We start from the raw sequence: 24,846 nt of genomic DNA, 5'->3' as shown, positions 1-24,846 counted from the left end.
TTTTAGAAGATTCGCGGGCAAAATAGCGTCACTCTGTTACGTCGCAAGGCCGTGGTTCGAGAACTTATAAAATTGACATGAAACGTCCAAATCGCTGTCATTAGTCTTTGGTCAAGACAGCGGTCATGCAGTAGTGGTCGTAAGTTCCCGACATCCAGAAAGAAGGCAAAAAATGGCATCATCTTTGAATAGCACCAGGGTTCGCCCTACAGAAACTGTAAGTAAAATTAACTATTCAATTCTCATACTTTACAATTAACAGCCATTATGATACTTCAGAAATAATCCTTCCATTTCAATACTCCATATTTATCTGTTCTAATTTGATATTTTGTTAATAAACTTAGTAATAGTGAATATCTAAACTTGTGATTATTTAGAAAGCCTGAGATCACATTCTAAATAAGGAATCCCTCCTATCCATAAGGAAGTACAGTATATAAATCGTCAGAGAGTTAGGAAGTACAATGCAGTGCCTAATTCGTTTGTGTTGTCTTGATAAATTTGTTGCTATGCCAAAAAGGGCACAACAAAATATTTTGGTTTTCGTAAGTGGGATATAACTCGCGATTTTCTCAAAGACAAGCCATCCGCCCTTTTCGTGGCAGATGGCATGACAGTACTATGTAGCAGAGTGAGTGGATAGGAATACTTCTCTCTATCTCTCTTTATAGGTGTTCATATATTAAGACACTAATAGTAATTCGTAGCGTGTCAGCCCATGTAGGGCACCGGCCCTTATGCACTATATTTTCTCTTTCACTGCTTTGTACACCTTTCATTGATCCTTGCAGTGATGATGAATGTGAGCTACTGCAAATCAATTTGTCATCCTGTTCCCGTTAATTGAAGTTTTATTTTGGACAGTTTTCTTTATTAAGAGTTTATCCATTATTTCCATTATCATCAATTACAGTGGCCTACACAGATTTTGTTAAGGGGAATCATTATTAAAATTGTGTACAATTTACATTATTGGTATTTAAAATTTTATTATTATTATTATTATTATTATTATTATTATTATTATTTATAAATGACATCTGTAAAAGAATAAGTTCTAACTGCCTTTTATTTGCCGATGACCTTAAAATATTTCGCAAAATAAATAGTCTGGCAGACTGTATAACTTTGCAAAATGATATAAATGCTACTGAGCTATGGTCTGCTGATAATGAATCGAAAAGTTTTGTCATTTCCTTCTCTAGAAAAACCACTTCTCTTAAATTTAATTACACTCTTAATAATATCAACATAATAAGGAAAGACTGTATTAGAGACCTGGGAATTCTACTCGATACCAAATTACATTTTCAGAATCATATGCAATATATTTATAATCATTCCATTAGAATGCTCGGACTTATAAGGTCTATAACTTATTCTTTTTCTACTCCAGCTACTCTTGTAATTCTATATTATACATTAATCAGATCTAAACTAGAATATGCATCTGTCGCCTGGAATTCTATTATTTCTACTGATTCGGGTAAATTGGAAATCATCCAAAGAAAATTTATGTCCCTATATACTTTTAGGTTTTTACCAAATTCATCTGTTTTCAATTATGAGCGTACTTGTAAATATTTTAACTTTTTTAGCCTTTATTCTAGACGTCTTGAACTTGACTACTTATTCTTTTGTAAGGCCTTAAAGGGTGATATTGATTGTGAATCCTTCATAAGCAATATCTACCTTCGGGCCCCTTCGAATGGTTTAAGATTTCAGAAAATTTTTTTATACCTATAAGCCTAAATCTCTCTCTCCAGTTGTCAGATGCATGAAAGCTGCCAATTTACATTACATTAATTCAGATCCATTTAATGTATAGTTTGTTGTTTGGCTATTCTTATATTAAGCATATTCGTTTCAACTTCATTTGTTTGTGTTGTTTTTAGCTTTTCTGTATCATGTATTTTTGTAATTATCTATTAATTTTGTCATTATTGTTTATTTATATTTGTCTCTAATTTTAATAATTATTTGTATGCACTGTTTTTGTTATCCATTCATTTTGTCATTATTGTTTATTTGCATTTGTCTGTAATTTTAATAATTATTTGTATGCACTGTTTGGTTATTCATTGTACACTGTAAATCTTGTGCTGAACTGTTATTGGCCCCATGCTGTTGCATAGCACAATAAATATTAGTAAATAAATAAATAATAATAATAATAATAATTATTATTATTATTATAAACTGAGTTTTCACAGAGGGATGTGAAACTACAGTTCTGGGAAGAACGTTCGTGGCAACATAGTCCTGCTGCAGCTGCACAGAAACATTTGCCAATGTAAAATTTTCACTAACCTCGCGAGAATCTTACCAGACTTTTTGCTAAAAAAATGGTAAAATTGAGCTTTGTGGTCGTTTAGACACATCCGAGAATCGGGAATGATAATATGAAGTTTATATTAAAAATATGAACTGTCAAATGTACAAAATATTAAACGGACATTTCACAATAAAGTCAGAACTCAAACGAACAGGTGAATACCACTCTTAAAATGAGTTTAAAGTCGACAATGCACAATATTTAACAACACCTACACTGCGGAACTGTCAAAACTACTTTTTCAATATGTTTCACAAGTTTAATTTCTTATTGTGTAATCTATATAACATTTTCATACACATCATGCTACGAGTAATTTAGTGAATACATTTCACTCAGCAATTGATAAGCTTTTTAGATGGCAAACAGTCAATAAACTTCTGTATTCTCAGCTTATCGACACTTATATAATATGCTTGTAAAACTTAAATATTACTTATATAGATTAAATTTGTATTTTACTTGTGAACTAGGCCTATCACCGACAAAAATATTCAAATCTGTTACAAAATTCGTTGACCGTTAAATCAGAATTTTTCTCTGTTTAAAGTCAACTAACTTTAGTGGAAATTCCGAGACAGATGAACACCTGAACAATGATGGTCAAATCAAGACATCTTGAGACACAGGAACAGGCTCAAATGAACTTGAACCATAACTGTTGATGACTATAATCATCCTGATGGAGGTGACTCTAGCACAACTCCATCTAAGTGAAGTACTGTATAACATAGACGCATTCTCATCCACAGGGTTCGCAGGCAAACCCATACGTCTAAGTCAGCACTCCTCCACTTTGAAGGTATTTTTCCAATTTCACCATTTGTAGGAGAAGGTCAAAGATTATGCCAGCTTTGCTGTGGCAGGAAATGAAAGTCGTAAAGAAGCAATGCCTTTATTTATTTATTTTTTTGGAAATGTATGCTGCCAAACATACCAGTAATTTGCTGGCAGTTTCTGAAGGGGATTTGAGTTCCATGTAGCCTTCATGTTTACCCAAGCAGTGTCAAAGACGACGTTTTCCTTTGAAGAGGTAAGATAACAGTTTGTTTATTGATCAGGCTTTCTCAGATACTGCTCCAATCACAAGGAGCCGTAACATATGTTTAACTAATGAGTTAACATTTTTAATTGATGTGTCGATATAAACTCCATGCCGAATATAAAACATTGTGATTATTATGATATAGGCTATTGAGTTGATAGATAGATGAAAAAAGTTAATAATTATACTTCGGAATATGTATTATATGTCTTTCTCGTGTTAAATTTTACTGTACCTGGTTAACATGTTTCAGCGTGTTATTGGCCATCTTCAGAACAGAACACGAGAAAGACATATAATACATATTCCGAAGTGATACAGTGTTAAAAGTTGTATAATCAAGATGTATAATAATTTTAATTTCAATTTTAATTAAAAGTCATCTTATTGCTTAAAATTTGTTTCCTGCAGATGGTTGTGGTACAAATCAGTGTATGGATGTTGTTATAAAAATAATTTATCTAAGGATTATCTTTACAACGAAAATGTGACAGCACTGCTTGACATTATAAGCTTTGATGCGTGTTAAAAAAAAAAAAAATACAACATAAATCCTGTCACTATGGGATTAATTCAACGGTTTTACTATACTGAAACATACACAAAAAAGGAAACTAATAAAGAGTTTTACTTTATCATTATAAGAGTATGGGGAAGAAGTATTTTGGTCGATTTTTCCAGGACAAGGTATCAGAAATATTCTAACTATTACAGTGTCCTGAAAATGTACTAGGGAAGCGGATTCTGGTATGTTCCGGATTTTTATAAACAAGAAAACTAATAAACGAATTCAAAAAACTGTAGTGTTATATTTGTTTAGGCTCTTAGTCACCAGCATACAATCAGCAATTGGAGGGTCCAGAGCCATAGTGGGCTAAACGCCATTTATTAAAAATAGAGAAAACAAGGGTTAAAGTTAAGTGAATGCTGTAGTTTAATGAAGACTGACATATCATTTAGTTTTAATGTGTATACTTTATATTACTTGCTATATGTTTCCATTGAATTATGGTAATAACTTCATTTTAACCCTTGTTTTTTACGGTTTTAGTAAATTGCGCTTGGCCCACTATGGTTCTGAACCCTTCAATTAACTTACAGAAACTCTTGGATGCAACATGTAGAGCGGATAGATATAAAAAAAAAAAGATTCCGATGAAAATAATTACATATAGGCCACAAGGGAGAAAAAATATACAGTTATTCAAAAGTCAAGAAACATATGAAAGTTCTGAACTTAGCTACTGAGACAGATATATTCTGTAGGACCAAAAAAAATAATAATCTTTAGTAAAAAAATTACTGAGACCAGTTAAGAACGACCTTGGTCTTAGTATACCTGGTGTCTATAAAATACCTTGTGACTGCAGAAAATGCTATATTGACCAGACGGGACGCACCATTATGGAATACTGTAAGGAACATCAATGCAGCATAAGACTACATTACTCTGATAAGTTGGCAGTAGCGCAACACAGCCTGGAAATGGGCCACAAGATAGATTTCAATGCCACCACCATCTTGGAAAAGGCATAGGGTTATTGGGAACTACCTAGTCATCAAGGAAGTCATCGAAATCCAACTAGATGGCAATAATTTCAAGAGAAATGGGGGCCTACAGCTGAATACAGTGTGGAAACCTGTAATGAACATGCTTCGACCAACATAACAGACAGTTGGGACTAGGAACTAGCTCCTGATTGGCCTGCAGCGGGAAGTCCTACTGACTGCTTAGGCTATATACAGGCTAGACTATCGAGCTAAAAGTAGGAATATAGAGTGGCGAAGTCTGTATCAGCACTCTGGGTGGTACCAGCTTGAACTACTGGACTCCATGTTTTAACTGGCAGCTTGCTTAGCAGAAGGAGGTGTATACACAAATGGAGATTTTTAAATCCCCTAATTAAGATGCCTCTTGTGTGTTCTGCTTATAACTTAACTTTAGCAAGTCAAGTGACAAAACAAAAAATATATCATATTTCAAGTAAGTAGTTTGCTATAACTTAGTATTCGGACTACTATAGTTGTTATTGATAGAAAAATTCTGTAACATGTATATTGCTTTACAGATTTCTGTTGGAATAGTACATTATGCAACGAGCCTATAATGATAGTAATTAAGACGCAAGTATGGATATTTATGAAACGAGCGCAAGCGAGTTTCATAATATTCATACGAGCGTCTTAATTACCATTATAGGCAAGTTTCATACGACTTTTTAAGCTCGACCATATTTCTAACTTGAAATTATTCAGATGTATACATTTTATTTGTATCTGACAAGATCGGAAGTGACCTTGTTCTAGGTCGTGAATTGTGAGATGTGCGCAGACGCGAAAGTATTGATTTTTTCCGAGGAACAATAATGTCATTGACCTTGATGTAATCCTGTTAAACTTGATATAACCTTGATTACTGAATTCGACATTGAAAAACGAGATGACAAACTGAATTTATTTGAATATTACTTACAATTAACTCTAATTATTATAGTAACAGAACATAACCTTCTGCGACAGTATTGGATTTCCAGCCTCCGTGACTTTTTGCTAATTCTTTTTCGATTGCATATCCGAGAATAATCGATACTTGCGGTTTTATAACGGTACAAAGCTGACTTGTCATTGGCTGAACACCTGTAAGCTGAGTTGTCATTGGCTGAACACCTGTACTTTAATGAGTAGGTGTACTTTAATGACATGCATTAAAGGACTGCTATCAGGTGTATAATTACTACATTTCGGCATGGTCGAGCATAAAATAAGTTAAGGAAGCAGTGGGTTTAATAAATTAACAGAATCCGTGGATACCCAGAGTATTGCAATCAGCTAGTAGGCCACCAATGTCATTCCATTTCAACACGCTTGAGATAGGAATGTTTAAAGTAAAACTCAATTTAGGCCAGTGTCCGTGGCCCTTAAGATTAAAAATATTTATCTCTGATTTAGGATAGATTCATTTCCTATATGACTATATATGGAAAAGAGCTTCTTTTTCTTCTTCTTTCACTACCTCCGTATTGCCGCCGGAGTAGCATGGAGGGCTTACCTCTGATCCATTTCTTATATTGTTCCCAGTCAACTGTAAGAAGTTTTATTTGTGCAATCGACTTTCCTCTTTTTTCGACTATCTCCTTGATAACTTCTTCCCACATTATTCTTGGCCTTCCTTTCGGGCGACTTTCCTGGGAGTTTAGCTTCTGCAAACTGCTTTGTCTTCCTTCCTTCCTCCATCCTTTGGACGTGTCCATACCACCTCAACTGCTGTTCTTCTATTCTTGTGACTAGCCTACTGGTTCTTGTTGCAATTCCTCTCTGATGTGTTCATTTCGTATCTAGTCTCTCCTAGATTTACCTGCTATTCTCCTTAGTACCTTCACCTGTACAACATTCACCCTACTTAGATCATTTTTTGTTAGGACCCAGCTCTCGCATACATATATTAATATTGGTTCTATAATTGCTTTCTGAACTCTAGTCTTTGTTTTCTTTTCCAACTTTGACTTTCCAAATATGTTATTAATTGCACAGTATGCCGAGGTTGCCTTTTGGACCCTGTAACGGACTTCTAGTTGGAATTTTTCTGTTCGGCGTATTCGGGTTCCGAGGTAGTTGTAGGACTCAACTTGTTCTAATTTTTGCCCTAAGCACATGATCACTTTATGTTCACCTGTTCCTCCGTCCTTATAACCATCATAACTTGACTTTTCTTCATATTAACTCTCATAACCCTTTCTGCCAATGTTTCCGTCCATTCCGTCACTGCCTTTTGTAGTTTGCTCTCTGTATCTGTTATGAGCACAATATTGTAACTTTTACTTCAAACAAGAATGTAACTTTTATTTTAAAACAACAATAATCACTTTCTATAATTGAATGTAACACTCCCGTCAACAATGGGATTTCTGCTCCATACAGCCACACAGTATTCATTACTGCACTCCACAGACGACAATGATAATTCAATTGGATTATTGCGAACAACAATGTACTGATAATCTTAACTAATGTTCACAAAGCACTATTTACAAAACAGAACTGTCAGTTCACAGTTCGTTTGCCTTGGCTAGTTCTTCTAGCTCAGTCACTCAAGTTCACAGTATTTCGAACCCCGGACCTTCAGAGAGAGTCCACTGAACTTCGAACTCAGGTCCCCCAACTGCGGTCCACTGCACTCGAACTCAGGACTTCGGATGCTCACACAGCTGCGGACACACTCAAGTCGAACTCCGGTGTCGAAGTTGGCTTCACTGCTACACAACACTGGCTGGCTTGCTGTCCAACGACTATAACAACTGCTCAAGTTCACTTGCATGTTGTATTTATAACTAAACCGTAGTTTCTGGAGAGTACGATGCTCGAAATTTCTACGGATGTCCAGAAGATGGCACCTCTCGAATTCTCTGGATTTCTTCCCTCAGTCGCAGGCGCATTACTCCCCACTCTCTGCAGCGGAACAGCATGTCACCTCCTCGCGCCCCCTTACGTCTGTCCCCTCCAGACCCGAGCGGCCGCAACCTTCTTCGCTGCGTCGCTAGTTTTCTCATGCGCCCCCGACCTCTGTGGGATGTGATCGACTCCCGACTGTCACAATATCATCTGCATATACTAAAGCCTGTACATATACTGGTCTCATTTTCCACATCCCAACTACAGATTTATCCATTCTGGCTTTACATGTCTTCATTATTTCATCCATAAAGATGATGAACAGTAGTGGGCTTAAACTGTCCCCTTGCTTAATACCTCTCTTCATGTCAAATGTACCTAACATTTTCTCATCCCTACGTACTACTCCTTCTATCTTTTGAAATACTGATTGTATAGCTGTCATCAGCTTCTTAGGGATTTCTTTCTTCCTCAAAGCTTTCCACATCTCTTCTCTAGGAACTTCATCAAAAGCTGAGTGTAAATCCAGGAACCCTAGATATGCTGCTTTTCCTCTGTTTAACCATTTATCTATTATAGTTATAATGGAGTGGTATGGAAAATAGCACCCACGGGAATAACAATGGGTGATTCGTTGGCATTTCCGGCGCAAAGGATTGCGATACTCTGGATATCCACGGAATCTGAAAATGAAGACAAATAAATGGTATCCCACAACACATAGTATTTTGTGTTCTGCACACTTCGAGAATAAATGCATGTAGGCTATTTTGTAAACGAGAGATGTTTGCTGGCTAATGCAATACCAACCATCTTCCATTTTGTACCTCTTTACAAAAGGAAAGAGACTTCTAGTCATGAGTTTAGTGACGACTATTAAAAACAAATGTGTTAGTAAAAATTGGATATTCGAGTTATGGCATTATAAAATAAGACTCACAAGATGCAATAGATTATTATAAGCCTACTATCGTGGACTATTACTTTTCGTCTCATCCTATCCTCCTGAGACAACTGTTTTTAATGGCTCCATAGGAAGCACACAATATCCTTATCTGTTGGTGAATATGATGAACAGTAATAAAAGAAAGTAGAAATGAAATGTTCAGTCCATGTAATAACCATAACACATTCAACCAACGAGCACAGAAGACTCATTGGGTTCAAACTTCGAGGATAAAAAGAAAGGAGAGCGCAAGCCAGTGGCAGCTCGTAGTCAAATATCCAGGGTAGGCAAAATTTACAGAACATAATGACATAATAATATATACAGTGAGCATCAACCGCCTACATTCCGGGCACTTACAACCCACAAAGCAGTGCTTATTTTCCATTCTACAGTATATTATGCTATGCTACAAATGTTTCGCTTGCAGTAGGACCTGCAGGCGCTTGGGGAACGCTGAGTTTGATTATCTTACCTTCATTTGTACAGTAGGTCTATGCGCCGATCCTTCTTACAAGCATACCACTTAATGACATCACCATACCACGACTCCTGTTTTTCCAGTGAATGTAGAAGCTCTCTTTCAATTGATGCTGTGGCTAAGGCTGTCACTCTACTCTGTCCCATAGTACTCCTTAAATAAGACTTTACTCAGTTCAGGCAAGAGAAACTTCTCTCAACACTACAACTTGTTGCTGGTATTGTTGCAGCTAAGCAAAACAGTTTGTAGGCTTCCGGCAATACGCTCTGTATATCACTGTCCACAAACATCTTGATAATGTCCGTTGCACTACAAGACATGAACTGATCATCCGAATAGAGGAATTCCAATACATTTTTCAGTCGTGAAAAATCGAAGTGAAGAGAATAATGACATTTTAATGAATTTAACTCTTTAGCAGGGAAACATTTTTTGAATTCATTAAATCGTGATGAATCTATCAAGTGAAGGAATTCTAATTTCTGAATGTCTCTGAACCTAGTCTGAAGCTGAACTATAATGTTATCTAAAATTTCAAGTATAGCTGTCTGTAATGGGCTAGACTTGAAGTAGAAATATCTCCGGTTATTTTCAGATCACTTGTACTGTTCACAAAGTTGAAATATTCTTCGACCTTGCAGTCATTTCTCATGTCTGCTAATTTATTTATTTGTCTCTGAATAGCTGAAAAACAGTACTGTATGTCAAGTGATTTCTTCTGTAATATATCAAAGAGCACTTCTGTCATTGAAAATATATCCTCGTACACAGTCAATAAAAAAAAAAACAAATTTCATGTTTTGAAGATTGTTTTTTAGTCCTATAGCCCCATTTATGGATTCAGGACTGGAAAGCGGATCTTCCTCTCTGTCATTGCAAACAGTGATTATGTTTTCTCTTTGGCTAGAAACCGTCTTCAGAATTCTAGCATTAGAATTCCAGAGCACATCACTAGCTGTCGATATCCTTTTGCCTACTATTTTATCCAGAACAGCTGTGCGTTTAGGTGAGTTATGAAAATATCCAGGGAATGCTTGGAGATTAGAGAAGAAAATGCGCACATCTCTTATACATTTTGCTCCATTTTGCAATACAAGATTTAGTCTATGAGCACAGCAATGTGTGAACAGTGCTTGTGGAGCATATTCTTTCACTAGTGTCTGAAGTCCTGAAATTTCACTAGCCATAACACTAGCTCCATCATAGCATTGGCCAATCAATTTGTCTTTAATATCAAAATCCTTGAGAACTTAAACTAATAAAGTGCATAATTCTATGGCAGTTCTGCTAGTGCTAACATTGTAGAAGCCTAGAAATCGATCTTGAGTCGTTCCGAACTTATCTACATACTTCACAATAATTGAACATTGAGAGACTTCCGTTATATCTGTTGGTCATCGCACTGCACTGAAAAGAAAGGGGCCTCCTTAATTTCATTTTTTATTTTAGCCATTATTTTGTCATATATACAATCAATAAGGTCATTTTGAATGGTTTTCGATAGCCCTGTGAATGTTTTTCCTAGTTCCTCCCAGTGCTGACGTAAATCTTCGTCATAATGGAAAATACGAGTTACAATTTCTATGTAATTCCCGCGATTCAATGAGAGCTTGCTTTCATCATGTCCTCGAAAACTTAACTCTTGCTTACATAACAATACTGTTACATCAATCAGCCGTCTCATAATTTGTCGGTTTTTTTCTACTTTACTGTTATATTGTTGTCTTGCAATCCTCAGTTGTTCAGACAACATTTCCGAAATTGGATTCAAATTCTTTTCAAGTCTCTTTAGAATTACCGAGTTACAGATATGATCTTTTGAAATTTCATGTTTGTGAATGGCTTTCGATAAATTTTTCATGTCAAAATAACCATCACGATTCCAAGTAACTTCTTTAGATGACAATAACAAACATGGCCAACAGTACAGTTTAGCTTTAACTTCACTTCCTGTTAGCCATTTATATGTTTCATACCATAAAGGATTAAATTTTCTTGCACCTTTAGCACTGACTTTATGAACAATAGAGCTTAATACAGGAGTGGATCGTCCATTGTCCAAAATACTTCTCTTTTCAATGTCGTTACGACGCGAAAACGGACAACGTAAGAGTTCACTTATTATATCAGTCATTAATATAATATTATTGTTATCACTGTACATTAACTATAAATCACCAAATATAGAAAACATTAATACACAGTATGTACTTGCAAAAAATCACATCTTCTAAAATACACTGTTTGAAAAAACTACATCTTTTAAAAAAACACTGTTTAAAAACTGTATTGTACTCGTAACAGGTTACGTTCCAACTTGTGAAACTTTCAAATAGAAATTTCGTAAGTCGTAGGTGTTCGATAATACTCATGGGTTCTCGTCAGGGCAGGCAGAATTCAAACGCACTGGCTTAAGCATTGAACGCATGTGCTAAGAAAGCATTTAGAAGAGTGATCTCTTGTAATGCTTACTCCAGGGCCAGATGTGGAGTAACGCAGAAGGTCGGCTAACTTTGCGACTGCCTACCCTCCGACGCATCGTGATCTGTTCAGTGTACTCCTGTCAGATAAATCGAACTGCCAGTGGAAAGCAATGTCCAACTAACCCTCAAAAAATCCCATTCGTAGTTAATTGAAATATTTCTAAGAAACTAGACAAGAGCATATAATTATCTTAATAAATTTAATACTGAATAAATAATGTTTTTATTAATTTGATTTTATTATTAATAAATAACCACTTTTAGGCTTTCCAAATGTGTTGGGTAGCCTACCCTGCCTGCCCTGAGGAGCCGCCCCTGGAGCGAGCCAAGGCAAAATGCTTGAAAGCGATGAGACGGATGTGACATTTTCCTTGCCTGCCACACACGGGTATGTGTCTCCAGTAAGTATTACAAACTCTTCGGGCTAGAGGGTTAGGGCAAGACCAGATTCCATTACACAGACTATAACCACAGACTAGTATATACATTCACGAAGCTTGGGTTGTTGAGGGTACTAGGAACAATAGACTGTGCCGGTACTATTTCGCATTGTCTGTGATGAGATGATAGTAGCGATCCTAGTGGTTAGCAACTATCTATGGATCCATATTTCCTACATATTGAGCTTCGTGACTGTATGTAGCCTACTAGACTGTGTATAACATAGAAAGAAACATGCACCCATCGAAGACGGTCAGCTGACAATATACAAGATCAAACTCCCATGGAAACTATTCTATAATATAAGTTACCGGTACTGTACAAACAGGTAAAACTTATGAGAAAACGCTTTGAAATTATTTAGGCATAAATTCTACAAGAAACCTTTGGCCTAGAGTTATTTTTCACAGCTACGCATTTCACCTACAACGAAATAGTCTAATATTACTGATTACGTTAAATCACAACTGAATGCATAAAAACAGGTCAATCAACTAGAGTCGGCAGCATTTGTGAAGGCGATCGTCTGCTATAAGCTCCGTAGCACTTCTGGCATGTGACGTCACAAGGCGGTACAGTAGAACCAATCGGAATCAGTCTGTAATAAGTGCTTCCCGAGTCCATTTGTTCACTGTGAGTGTTTCAATACACTGAATAAATAAAATTGGCATAATATGTGTGTAAGATAAATAAATGGGAGGAGAGACTGTAAAAAGATAAGTATTGCACAAGCAGGTGCGGGAAATAATGTTTAAGGTGTATAATTATTTTTAAAATGTTGACGAGCAGAATGCTGCTGGCAATCATGGTGATGGCTGCAACGTTGCCAATGCGCAAGAAACGACTGCAGAAGCATCTGGTGTGGGATTGGGAACGGTGCAAAGAACACTGTTAGTAAAGGAAAGGGGGTTTGTTTGGTGTCATGCTTACAGTAAACAACACTAAGGTCATTATTATCTTTTGAGAATTTAAATTCTCTCCTGTGCTATTTGTATTGCACACATGTGAAGTGCGATGTGGCAATGTTGTACGCTGCCTTGCTCTCTCTATTTGTCTCTCTCGAATCAAACATTAGCAGACGACCGCCTTCCCAATTGCTGTCGACTTTCTGGTTTACTATCCATCGCATACAGGCTACTAGAAAAAAATAGAATGTAAACAAAGTAAGTGATGCGCAAAAAAAAAAAAAGACGGAAAATGCAGATTACCTGACATAGGCCTATTTACTTGTTGCTGAGTTCACATTTCTTGCACTTTTTTACTTTGGTTCCAAGTTCGTCAGTGACTTTTCTTCTTTAACTATGACTTTCAGTTTTTTGTTTTTTGCCAGTTCCTTGGACACTTTTTTGTTATTAAAAACTTTGGTATAGTTAAATATGTTAACTTAGCTAACACTTTTACACATTTTTTAACAACTTTTAACAAAGGCACACCACAAGTGCATCCACCATCTACTATATTAAATTATACTCAAGCAGACTCAGGCCGTGTCTCAAAGCTGAAGTCCATACTACACACTAGTAACTAGCAACTAAGTGACTTGTAAACTACACACTAGGGAGCTTTGGAAATGTATGCTTGAAGCATGGCCTTCTTCATAGACTATTTTTCTAAAAACCATGACATCATGGTGCAGCACTGAATTAAGAAAGCAGTGTCCTAATGCAGTTTCATTACGAGTTATGTGGAAAAGATAAGAGCTTAATATATTACAGTAATGTTTAAAACCACGTACAGAAGGTACTAACAATGTCAATGTTCAAAGTTAACGTGTTATTCTACATTATTTCACTTCCAAAGCATTTTCAGATTTCAGAACCCCAATTGCTGATGAGGTATCCATGTTTGTTTAGTGAACAAGTCAACGATCAAGCAAGCATTTTCGTTTACTAGCTACTACGGACGGACTTGATTGCTATGCACTATGTAGCTTTGGATCGTAACTTCTGACATCACATCTGGCTATTTAGTCAACAATCTACTTCTCTTCACCTGAAAATGTAGCTTTGAGCATGACCGACTTGATGTTACCTTCGCTTTTTTGTATACGGCCTTGACAATAGTAATCTTATGCTGAAATTGGTTAATTTCTCAATTCCACCACTAGGCGCTGTCTCCCAAGGTTTGGTGTCCACAGAAGAAATACTCAATACGAATTAAAATAAATGATTAAAGAATAATAATAACATTTATAAATGGGAAAAACTATGAATGTCACATTTCTGTTAAGGATTAGATAATGATCTAATTGAGTCTATAACTGCAAGATGTGCTGTTTCTATAGAAAATAAAGGAAAGGATTACTGTGTTCGTGGTGATAATTCTCCTTTTTACCATTTTTCATAAGAACAACATTAAATTTCGCAGTGATCTATTGAATTAGATAATGACATCAACCTTAAGAAAACTGTGACATTCATCGTTTTTCCCGCGAACTCTTCAATAAGAAAACAATAACTATTATTATGTTTAATTCTGTTAATTATGGTAAAAGCGAGAGTTTAAAAGCATGGAAGGTAACACATAGTAACCTGTTCAGTTTAAGTAACATGATGACAGAGGCATAATTTTGTAGTTCACTCACTGGTTAGCACCCCTAGGCTAAACTGCGATGTTTCAAAGTAATCACTTGGGTAATTATTTACTATAACTTGTACTAAGTTTTATAATTTCACTCACTGCACTGATACATTCCACTTGAAATTGCAGGTTCAAGAATCATAGTTTCAAGATTTTGCAGCCCAGTAGATTATAAGCCGCATTCTTCGAAGGAACAAGCTTTTCAGTTAAAGCTGCTGCAATGTTATCTAGAAGTGGCCTAACAAATTTCACAGTAATGATATTAGCAAGTCGTTTTTGGCCGTCTTCATCACAAATTGACATTGCAAGAGAGGGCATCTACACAGTAACGGCTCAATTTCTGAACACAAATTTTCTAATATATTCTTGTTTGGTATTCTCTTTCAATGATTAAGCAGCTGATCTAGAATCTATTTTGCATGAATACTGCCTTCATCGGCCTCTTTCCTTACATTTTCCAATTCTTTATGTAACAGATCTCTGGATTTTTTCGGTTGTTTTCGTTATCTCATCTTGCTTCTCTTGTAACACCTGATTAAATTGTCTAATTTTCACATGCAATCTGTTAATTATTTCTTTTTAGCTCCACACAGTTGACAAAGTCTGTTTGCATTGCTTTATGGTAATTTTCAACTGGCAAGAAGGGAATGTCATTAACTGATGCTGAGCCACTTGGAACATCTTGTTCAAATAGTGAAAAACCAATATTATTAAAAGATTTACGTTTCTTGGGTGGAGGGAGATCAGTTTTAGTAACTGTTCATCATGGTCTTCTGATATCTGTCATTTTATACCTAGGATAATGAGAGAATATTGTTGGCACAGCATTTGGTTTTAATAGTCTAAATTTCCCATTATTAGAATAATCTTCTTCCCTGAAATATAAACTACAAACGACTGAAGATGGGGAGTTGCTTTAGGAACAAAGTCTTGGCGTGAAATCACTTTAAGGGATTTTCGCATCTTTCCCTTACTTACTCACTTTTAAGGAACCCGGAGGTTCATTGCCGCCCTCACATAAGCCCGCCATTGGTCCCTATCCTGTGCAAAATTAATCCACTCTCTATCATCATCATATCCCACCTCTCTCAAATCCATTTTAATATTATCCTTCCATCTACGTCTCGGCCCCCCAAAGGTCTTATTCCCTCTGGCCTCCCAACTAACACTCTATTTACATTTCTGAATTCGCCCATACATGCTACATGCCCTGTCCATCTCAAACGTCTGGATTTAATGTTCCTAATTATGTCAAGTGATGAATACAATGCGTGCAGTTCTGTGTCATGTAACTTCCTCCATTCTCCTCTAATTCCATCACTCTCAGCCCCAAATATTTTCCTAAGAACCTTATTCTCAAACACTCTTAACCTCTGTTCCTCTCTCAAAATGAGAGTCCAAGTTTCTCAACCATACAGAACAACCGGTAATATAACTGTTTTTATAGATTCTAACTTTCCGATTTTTTGACAGCAGACTAGATGATAAAAGCTTCTCAACCGAATATAAGAGGCATTTCTCATATTTAGTCTGCATTTAATTTTCTCCCGAGTGTCATTTATATTTGTTACTGTTGCTCCAAGTTATTTGAATTTTTGTCCACACCTGTGGAGTAACAGTTAGCGCGTCTAGCCACGAAACCAGGTGGCCCGGGTTCGATTCCCGGTCGGGGCAAGTTACCTGGTTGAGGTTTTTTCCGAGATTTTCCCTCAACCCAATATGAGCAAATGCTGGGTAACTTTCGGTGTTGGACCCAGACTCATTTCACCGGCATTATCACCTTCATCTCATTCAGATGCTGAATAGCCTAAGATGTTGATAAAGCGTTGTAAAATAACCTACTAAAATAAAATAAAATATTTGAATTTTTCCACTATTAGAAGGATACAACTCCAATTTTTATATTTCCACTTCGTACAATATTCTGGTCAAGAAATATAATCATCATGCCCTGTCACTCGGAAATTCGTGGAATGATGTTGCTCCTCCACTTTTTTTTTCTATTTGAAGTACACAATGGTACACAACAATACGTCATTTTGAATCATATCACAATAAACTCACATACCAGTAGAAAGAAGCGTAATATTACTAATTATAATCGTACAAGAAACCATACACACATTCCTCAGTGACCCTTGGGAGTCAGTGCCATCTGGCGGGAATTTCATATTTTCTCGATTACAGCTTTAACACCGGGATCAAACTGAATTGTCAAGGCCGGTAAAGGAGAAGCGAAACGAGCATCAAGTCCGCCGTGCTTTGAGACAAGGGCCTTAGCAGAGCCAAGAAGGTCTTGCCGGAGCCATACATCGGCAACACTGTAATTAACTGTCAGCCGGAGGCCAACCATACAGTACATGTGTTTGTGCTAATGTCGATTTTCAATGTAAATTTATGTTACAATATAAGTGTGTGTCAATGGAATTATGTTCGCGGATGTACCAAACGTTCATTATTGATGGTATTATAAACTATGTGCGTGTTGGCAATAAAATCAAGACAATAAATAAAAAAAAAATGGTTGCAGTCTTTGGAAATTTTTACGGTTAGTGATGACAAAGTGAATATTAAATATTGTATTAACTACATTTTTATAGTCTTACTTGTGGTTTGTGATGTATCAGAATAATGAGGAGCGTTTTTCCAAAACTCAACATCTTCAAAATCTAAAATTTTCAGGAAACACATTTTATTGTTTATATTCTTCCCTTAACATTTAAACAAAAATTAAAATACACGCATGACTTAATTATTCCAAGTTGAATAATGATAAGTACACCTTATATCAACTACTTAGTTCAAGAGCTCATTCTAGTGCCGAGGTCATGGAAAGCATGGGGCTCTACCTCCATGCCCCCCAAGTGCCTTCATGGCATGTTACGGGGATACCTTTACCTTTTTACTTAGTTCAAGAGCTCAGAAAACAGCATTGAATTTGGTGAGTTTTTATCAAAACTGAACATCTTCCAATTGAAATATACAACTTTATGAAAAAATATACATATTATTTTAAATAAATAATTTTTCTTCTGTTTTATTGAGAACACAAGACATCCGATTAATACAAAGGTTCTTCTGGGTATTCTGCTTCATTGTTTTCTTGGTTGGATTCTTGTAATACTTGTGAGTAGAATGTTTTTGCTTCTTCTGTTGATATATCGAAATATTTTATTAATTTTTTCACATCATCCCTATTCTTCGTATTCACGTGATTTTTAGGCTTGACTGGAAGAGATCTGTCCATTTCCTTGAAATTACTGATGCCACTTTTTAGTACTTCAACAGTAGACGTTCTTTACTTTACAGTCGACCCCCTATCTCCCATTGTTCTGATATGTGATTTGCTTCACTTCTGTCATCTTAAATGACAGCTTCTGTTTAAGAATTTTATTTGCACTTTATTTTTTATCCTAACTTACCAATCTTTACCCAGAACAATGCACCGTTCCTGTTGATTCAATATTTCATGGTATTGCGATGGCACTGTGATTTCTTCTGTTCTTCTCAATGACACCATTGGGTGGCAGGAAGCTGTGCCCTCTAACAGGAAATTAATGTTTTATTTTAGCGAATATCTTGGAAGAGTCACAACATCTCAAGAGCATACTCATCATTACTGAATTTTTGTTTTGTGATAGGCATGAATCTGAAAAAATTCTCAATCTATATTTCACAGTAGATTTTTCCAGTTTCTCTTTTAGTTTCTTAATATAGTCAGAACTGCAGAAGCAACTTCATTAGCATCTCGTGCCACTTCTGTTTCAAGCCATGTGTAATGGTGGATATCACCTCCTTCATTGACTTGCATAACAGTATTGTAAAGACAGACTTGGCGGGAGTAAAATATATCGCTCCCTGATAATTTCGGTAGACGTTGATTCTGTTGACAATCAAAGTACACGGTATTAGTGTTATTTTCTTTGCTCTTGAGAAATCTATTATTCTATCTAGCAATTTGTATTCAGTTCTCAGGTCATTTATTGCATTTAGGTCATAAAAATTTCTTATTTTAACAAGAAGCCCTGCACATTTAGAAGAATTGTCAGAGTGCGGATTTACAAAACCCAGATTGAAGAACTTGTAAAAATGGACATATTTAGATAGGGAGCAGTTTTTCATACGACATTGACAGAATCTCTCCCAAAGTTTCTTAATACTTAGTTCTAGAGGCAAGTATGATCTAGAGCAGCGGTTCCCAAAGTGTGCTCCGTGGAGCCCTTGGGACTCCGCAAGTGAGTCTCAGGGGCTCCGACTGTGGCAGTTATGAAAATGACAAAAATTTCTACTTTCATCTAGTCGCTAGTGCGAAAAACATAAACTACTTCCATCAAGCGAATAGTACTTTCTCAGAAAGTAGTTTGATTTCTTCTTGCTAGATAGAAGCAGGAATAATAGATTTGCTAGAGTCATCAGCCATCAATCAGTGCTCAGTCAAAGGGGGATAACATCAGCTGTAACCTTACTTTCGAAGAAGATAGTGCGAATTATTTGGGATTGAGTTCAGAATATGCTGCACATGATCCTGCTTCAGAGTTTACGATGCCTAGTGTAGAGGTAACCAAAGGAAGTAAAAAACGAAAATATTGTGATTCATATTTGGATATGGGATTCACTGAATTTGCTGATGGACGTCCACAGTGTGTAAAATGTAACAAAGTTTTGCCCAATATTTCTATGTTACCTGCCAAGCTTAGACAGCATTTCGAAACTCATCCTGACTTCACAAATAAAACTGCAGACTATTTCAAAAGAAAATGTGACGAACTCCATGCAGCTCAAACAAAAATGTTATCTCATGTAAAGACAAATAAATATAAAGCACTGGAAGCGTCGTACGTGGTTAGTCATGACCTGGGTCTTACTAGTAAACCTGACATCCTCACCGAAACTCTTATAAAACCACTATTAGTGAAGGTAGTGAAGTGCATAGTGGACGAAAAAATACAAACTTGATCTCCAGTGTGCCCTTATCAAATAACACTGTGCGTAATTGGATCCAGGATCTATCAAATGATGTTAAAAAATACCATAATTTCCCGTGTCAGTCAAACGAAATTTTTGCTACAACTTGACGAATCCACGGACATTGCCAGATTAGCTGTGCTAATGACATTTGTGCGGTACGAATTTTCAGGTTCTTTTCATGAAGATATTTTGTTCTGCAAGCCATTGCCATCCTCTACAAGCGATACTGAATTTTTCTTCCATGATAGATGTCTTCATTGAAAACTCGACACCATGGTATTATTATGATGTACCAAAGTACATCATAATAATATGATATGCGTAAATAATCGCTCAGTGATTGAAGACGGCGCTCATCCCATCAGATCCCAGGCACTTAGTCACTCGTAATGAGTGTACCTCTGTACATAGTGCATTGGATATTGTGCCACTGTCATACAGTACATGAGGGTAGGCACCAAAGGTAAAACTGAGAGACAGAACTTAAACTGAGGGGATTCGATCTGGCATTGGAACTGGAATTCGGTGTGGCTTAGTGGATAAAGTGTCAGCACGTAGAGCTGAAAACCTGGGTTCGAGTCATGGTGCTGAAGAGAATTTTTCTCTGTTCTATCCTCCTTCATCGATAACATGAGACAATTGCATTGACGTATGCACAGATGAAGCAAAGACCATGGTAGGTCCTGTTGCTGGCACTGTTACAAGGGTCAAGAAAGTTTGAAAAAACTGTACAAGTAGTCATTGTGCACTACACCGACACGCCCTCGCAACGAAAAAAAAATATCAACGTTATTAAAGCGAGTACTACACAACGTCGCCTAAATTATCAACTTTGTTAAGGCACGACATTTGCAGCGTAGGCTACTCAAAATCCTGTATGAATATATGGGAAGTATACACAAGTCATTGTTATTAGTTATTTATTAGACACAGAGATGTGCTGGTTGCAGCTTGATAAGCATTGTCTTCACTTTTGAATGACCTAAAGTGTTTGCTAGCAGATTATTTGAATGATTAGGAATGGTTGTGCAAATTATGTTACTTGACACACATTTTTAAAAAAAATAACGAATTCAGCACATCCATACAAGGGAAACAGAAGGCTATATTCAATGCTAATGACAAAATTGCCGCATTGAAGAGAAAAATAACGTTCTACATGGAAAGAGTCTAGAATAAGGATCTGACATGTTTCTCATTGACTTCAAACTTTATAGAAGAAAATAACATAAAATGAATAACTCATTCATAGCAATAATAAAATAGCACCTTGATAATTTGCTTCAAAATATGAATTCGTACTTTCCAAGGGACACTCAGGAATCGATTTTTTCTTAATTTTTTCATAGATCTTTATACTTGGCCTTGGCCTATTTAAAATTATATTTTTAAAAATTTATAACAAATAATTTAGGATAACAGTATTGTTATGATGACTGGCGAGGTTCAAACTAAAACTGGCTTCCTGGGTATCGGAAATATTTATTGAAAAGCACGACAGATCACATGGAATTATAATGTAGGCCTATATGATATTCTAGACCTTTCACGTCAGAGGTGAAACAACATAAAGCGACAAAACATTGTCAATTTAATAGCCACATAATGGTTGATTGATTTGAATAGGATATTGCGAAAGTACGTCGTTATTTTATTTATTTTTGGTAGAAGTGACATTTCTTTAAGTATTTATTTATTTTCCTTAGTATCATCAATTGAAAACGCGTATGATTTTAATTTTTTTGAAGTTATAAGTGGCTGTATGCAAGTACTTAGTCGGTATTCTGAAATTCAAATAAAATACCATTTCGAATTCCGTAATAAATTACGTACATCAATACGTTGAATCTTGATCATATGCACTTAGTTTTGTATCAATTAATGTCGAAAATGTACATGTGACAACGAAATCAAAGCACTAAAACGTCAAACGTCATGCCTTTATTTAGCCTCCGCCCGCCTCCACTCTGCGTTGCCAAACCTACCCATGCTTCGGCTTGTAACTAAAGAAGGCTCTGGCCTTAGCCTACAGAATTTTCAATGAACTGAATTCTTAATGTTATCATAGCAACCCTCAGATTTTTTAACTTAAACAATTCAGACTCGTAATTGTTGCTAATCAGTACTTGCATGAGTCGATAAATTTCACAATATAAGCACTCTTTTAGTGACTGACATAGTATGATTATTAGAATTAACAAGACAACTCGGCAAATTATCAAATTTGCTCCAGCTGTCACATTTTAAGTCTTTTGTCAAATACACTCACATCTAAATTACTCGAAACTTTAAAACTCAATGAAACAGATGGTGTACATCACTATATCCATCATAAGTTACCGGTAATTTATTTTAATGAAAAATAATATGATCTTCCTTTATGATAGTTATGAATGGATTAATGTCTTTCCCGTAATTTCACTTGTGAAATAATCAAAATTTGCAATGATATTTTGTTGATACCATTCAATAAAATTATTCTCATCTTTCTATAAAATCTGCTGTACACGCTCTTCAGAATCTTTTCTTTCTTTGCGAAGTCTGTTATGAGATAACCATCATTAATCAGATTTGTTTGGAATTTTCAGAGGAATAAGTTCACCATTTAGCAAAGGAAAAATATCTTCTCTAACCACAAACTTATGTTCGAAATATTTAACACATAGGCCTACTGTTTTATCATTCACTTCAAAATTATCACGATGTATATTCTTCAGCCACTTTTTCCTCAATGTTTTCTCTTTACGAAATTTAAAAAGTGTAATATATGGTGCTTTGCCATAGTTCGATTTACAACCAGGAACACAACAGGAATGGCCCATTTCACGACCAAATTTGCTGCTTACGATTATAGTAGGCCTATATTAAATTAAATAAATGCCTACGAACTGACATATGTATAACACTACTTGTTGTTGTTCTTTAGTTTAGAGACGTCCTATCCAACGATATCGGTATTTTGATGTCTATGTTAATGCACAGTAAGTATATAAAAACACTACTTAATCACTCAGAAACTACAAATACATTATAGTTTATACCATCTATTTAACACCAAACGAAACACCTTTGTAAACCACCGCCTGACCGTTGCTTACGAGATTATACAAGCTGGCGCATAGAGCTTGAAAAACGAGTCTGAAGTGGTTCCCTCGTAATGCCAATTCCGCCGCTCGGAGCGCTGTTCTGCCCTATATATTCATAGCAGAACACTTAAAAGACATTGACATTTGGGACATTTAAAGGACTCATCATTGCTTATTAAATGCTTCGTACAATATTTTATGGACAATAGACGTAATTTGCAAACTTCTACTCCTCAATTATATTACAATAAAAGGCTGTCATTCTTGATATTAAAACATATTACATATAAACTGAGGGGCTGTCTGCTCTGTACTTCAGTTCATACACCAAACATTTCCGGAAATAAATTAACTTGACATCTTACATATACGCACTATAGCCTACCCTTTTCACCTAATATTATTAATATTGTTATTAAATAAGATATTGCAACTAATTAAGGTACTGCATTATCTTTAATTTCCTTGAATTCATAATTACGCATTTGCAAGAAGACCTAACTTTTCCCTCTCTTTTTAAAAAAAATACGGACGTCACAATAACTGAGAAGTATAATTATTGCGCGATTTTTTCTTGCAGTGGTGAAAACATTTCTATAGGCCTACTGATTAATCTATTGAGCATAGTAATAGTAAACGCTGTAGTATTTTAGTGCGTGTACGCCTACTCAGCTCTTGTAAAACGAAATTTTCACTTTCACTTTCAACGGAACACTTACTTACCTGGGTATATTCAGTTCTTGTATCTTGCAGTAAATTATCCATTTGTGATCATCTTTCCAATATAACCTCCCATTGAAACGACCACTTAAAATCATGAGCTAGAATTTATTATTTTAAAAACATTTCCACGTACATACTGTTATAATTATTATGAACCACAATACAAAAGACAACACTGTGAAATTGGATTAATTTACCAAGATCAACATCAATACCGGTAGTATAAAATCACATATAGGCCTAGGCTATATTATTTCATTACTTTATGGCGCTATACTGGAGAATTAGCACGGTCACTTTGAACCGTGCCGTTACGTTTAGCACCAAATTTAAGTAAATACACAATGTCACCAACATAAGAACGTGACGTTGGTGTGTGGCGTAGTTGGCGGGAGAAATTTTTTCTCTCTCTGTCTACCTCCTTCGTTCTGAACATTATTGAGAGATAGCACCACTGTTAGCGACAATGTGTATTTGCGTAAATATTGCGAGTAAATTATGACGAGTGCCTTAGATGAGAGGCTCGGGACAGAAACAGTTTTGCTGTAGCGCATGCGCGGACCTCTCATGCAGTGGGAGCGTGATCCTTACTTGAATTTATTTTTGCGTGTACTTGCAGATTAAATGATTGAGATCCCTTCTTGCTCCGGTTACAGGCCTTGCATTTACGAAGGTTATGTTATGTTATGTTATGTTAGGTTAGCTTAGCTTAGCTTAGATTAGGTTAGCTTAGGTTAGGTTAAATTAGCTTTGGTTAGGTTAGATTAGTTTTGGTTAGGTTAGCTTAGCTTTGGTTAGGTTAGGTTAGCTTTGGTTAGGTTAGCTTAGGTTAGGTTAAATTAGCTTTGGTTAGGTTAGATTAGTTTTGGTTAGGTTAGCTTAGCTTTGGTTAGGTTAGGTTAGCTTTGGTTAGGTTAGGTTAGCTTTGGTTAGGTTAGGTTAGGTTAGCTTGATTTGGTTCGTCCATGTAGTAGTTAAAATTATATAATATGACAGTTTTTGATCCGTAATATTGTTAAAAAATAATAGGCCTATAATGAAAGCGGTGAATAATTTCATGGTCCCTAAATTTTTTTTCGTAAAAGGCTAGGTATTTTTCTATAGGCCAGAAATAAAACAGCAACGCCGTCATAATTACGTACTTTACGCTTTGGCGAACATTAACCGGAAATTTACTTTCCGTCATTTTAATTGTATTCCGTGAAACACATCTTTTTTTCCTGTTAATTTCCTTGTGATAACCTAGTTTATTATCTTATTACATCTTCATTTTCATTGAATGCATTAAAAAAACCGCCGTTGTACTACATAAAACCTTGAACTTGACTAATGGAGTGAATTATTTAAGAATATAGTCGCGAATTTG

The 24,846-nt window shown here is 35.9% G+C and overlaps 1 protein-coding gene across 1 annotated transcript in view; it reads right to left on the bottom strand.

The window, feature by feature from the left end:
- Positions 1 to 22,772, bottom strand: part of LOC138713339 (uncharacterized) — a 41,176-nt gene extending 18,404 nt beyond the window's left edge. Inside the window, exon 1 of the transcript XR_011335847.1 lies at positions 22,713 to 22,772. The gene's annotated coding sequence lies outside the window, so the exon portion shown is untranslated. The remainder of the gene's footprint in view (positions 1 to 22,712) is intronic.
- Positions 22,773 to 24,846: the final 2,074 nt, after the last annotated feature.

The sequence above is a fragment of the Periplaneta americana genome, chromosome 14 (assembly GCF_040183065.1).
Source record: "Periplaneta americana isolate PAMFEO1 chromosome 14, P.americana_PAMFEO1_priV1, whole genome shotgun sequence".
Classification (NCBI taxonomy): domain Eukaryota; kingdom Metazoa; phylum Arthropoda; class Insecta; order Blattodea; family Blattidae; genus Periplaneta; species Periplaneta americana.
Note: the sequence above shows the minus strand (reverse complement) of the source record. Positions and strands in the feature narration are given on the sequence as shown.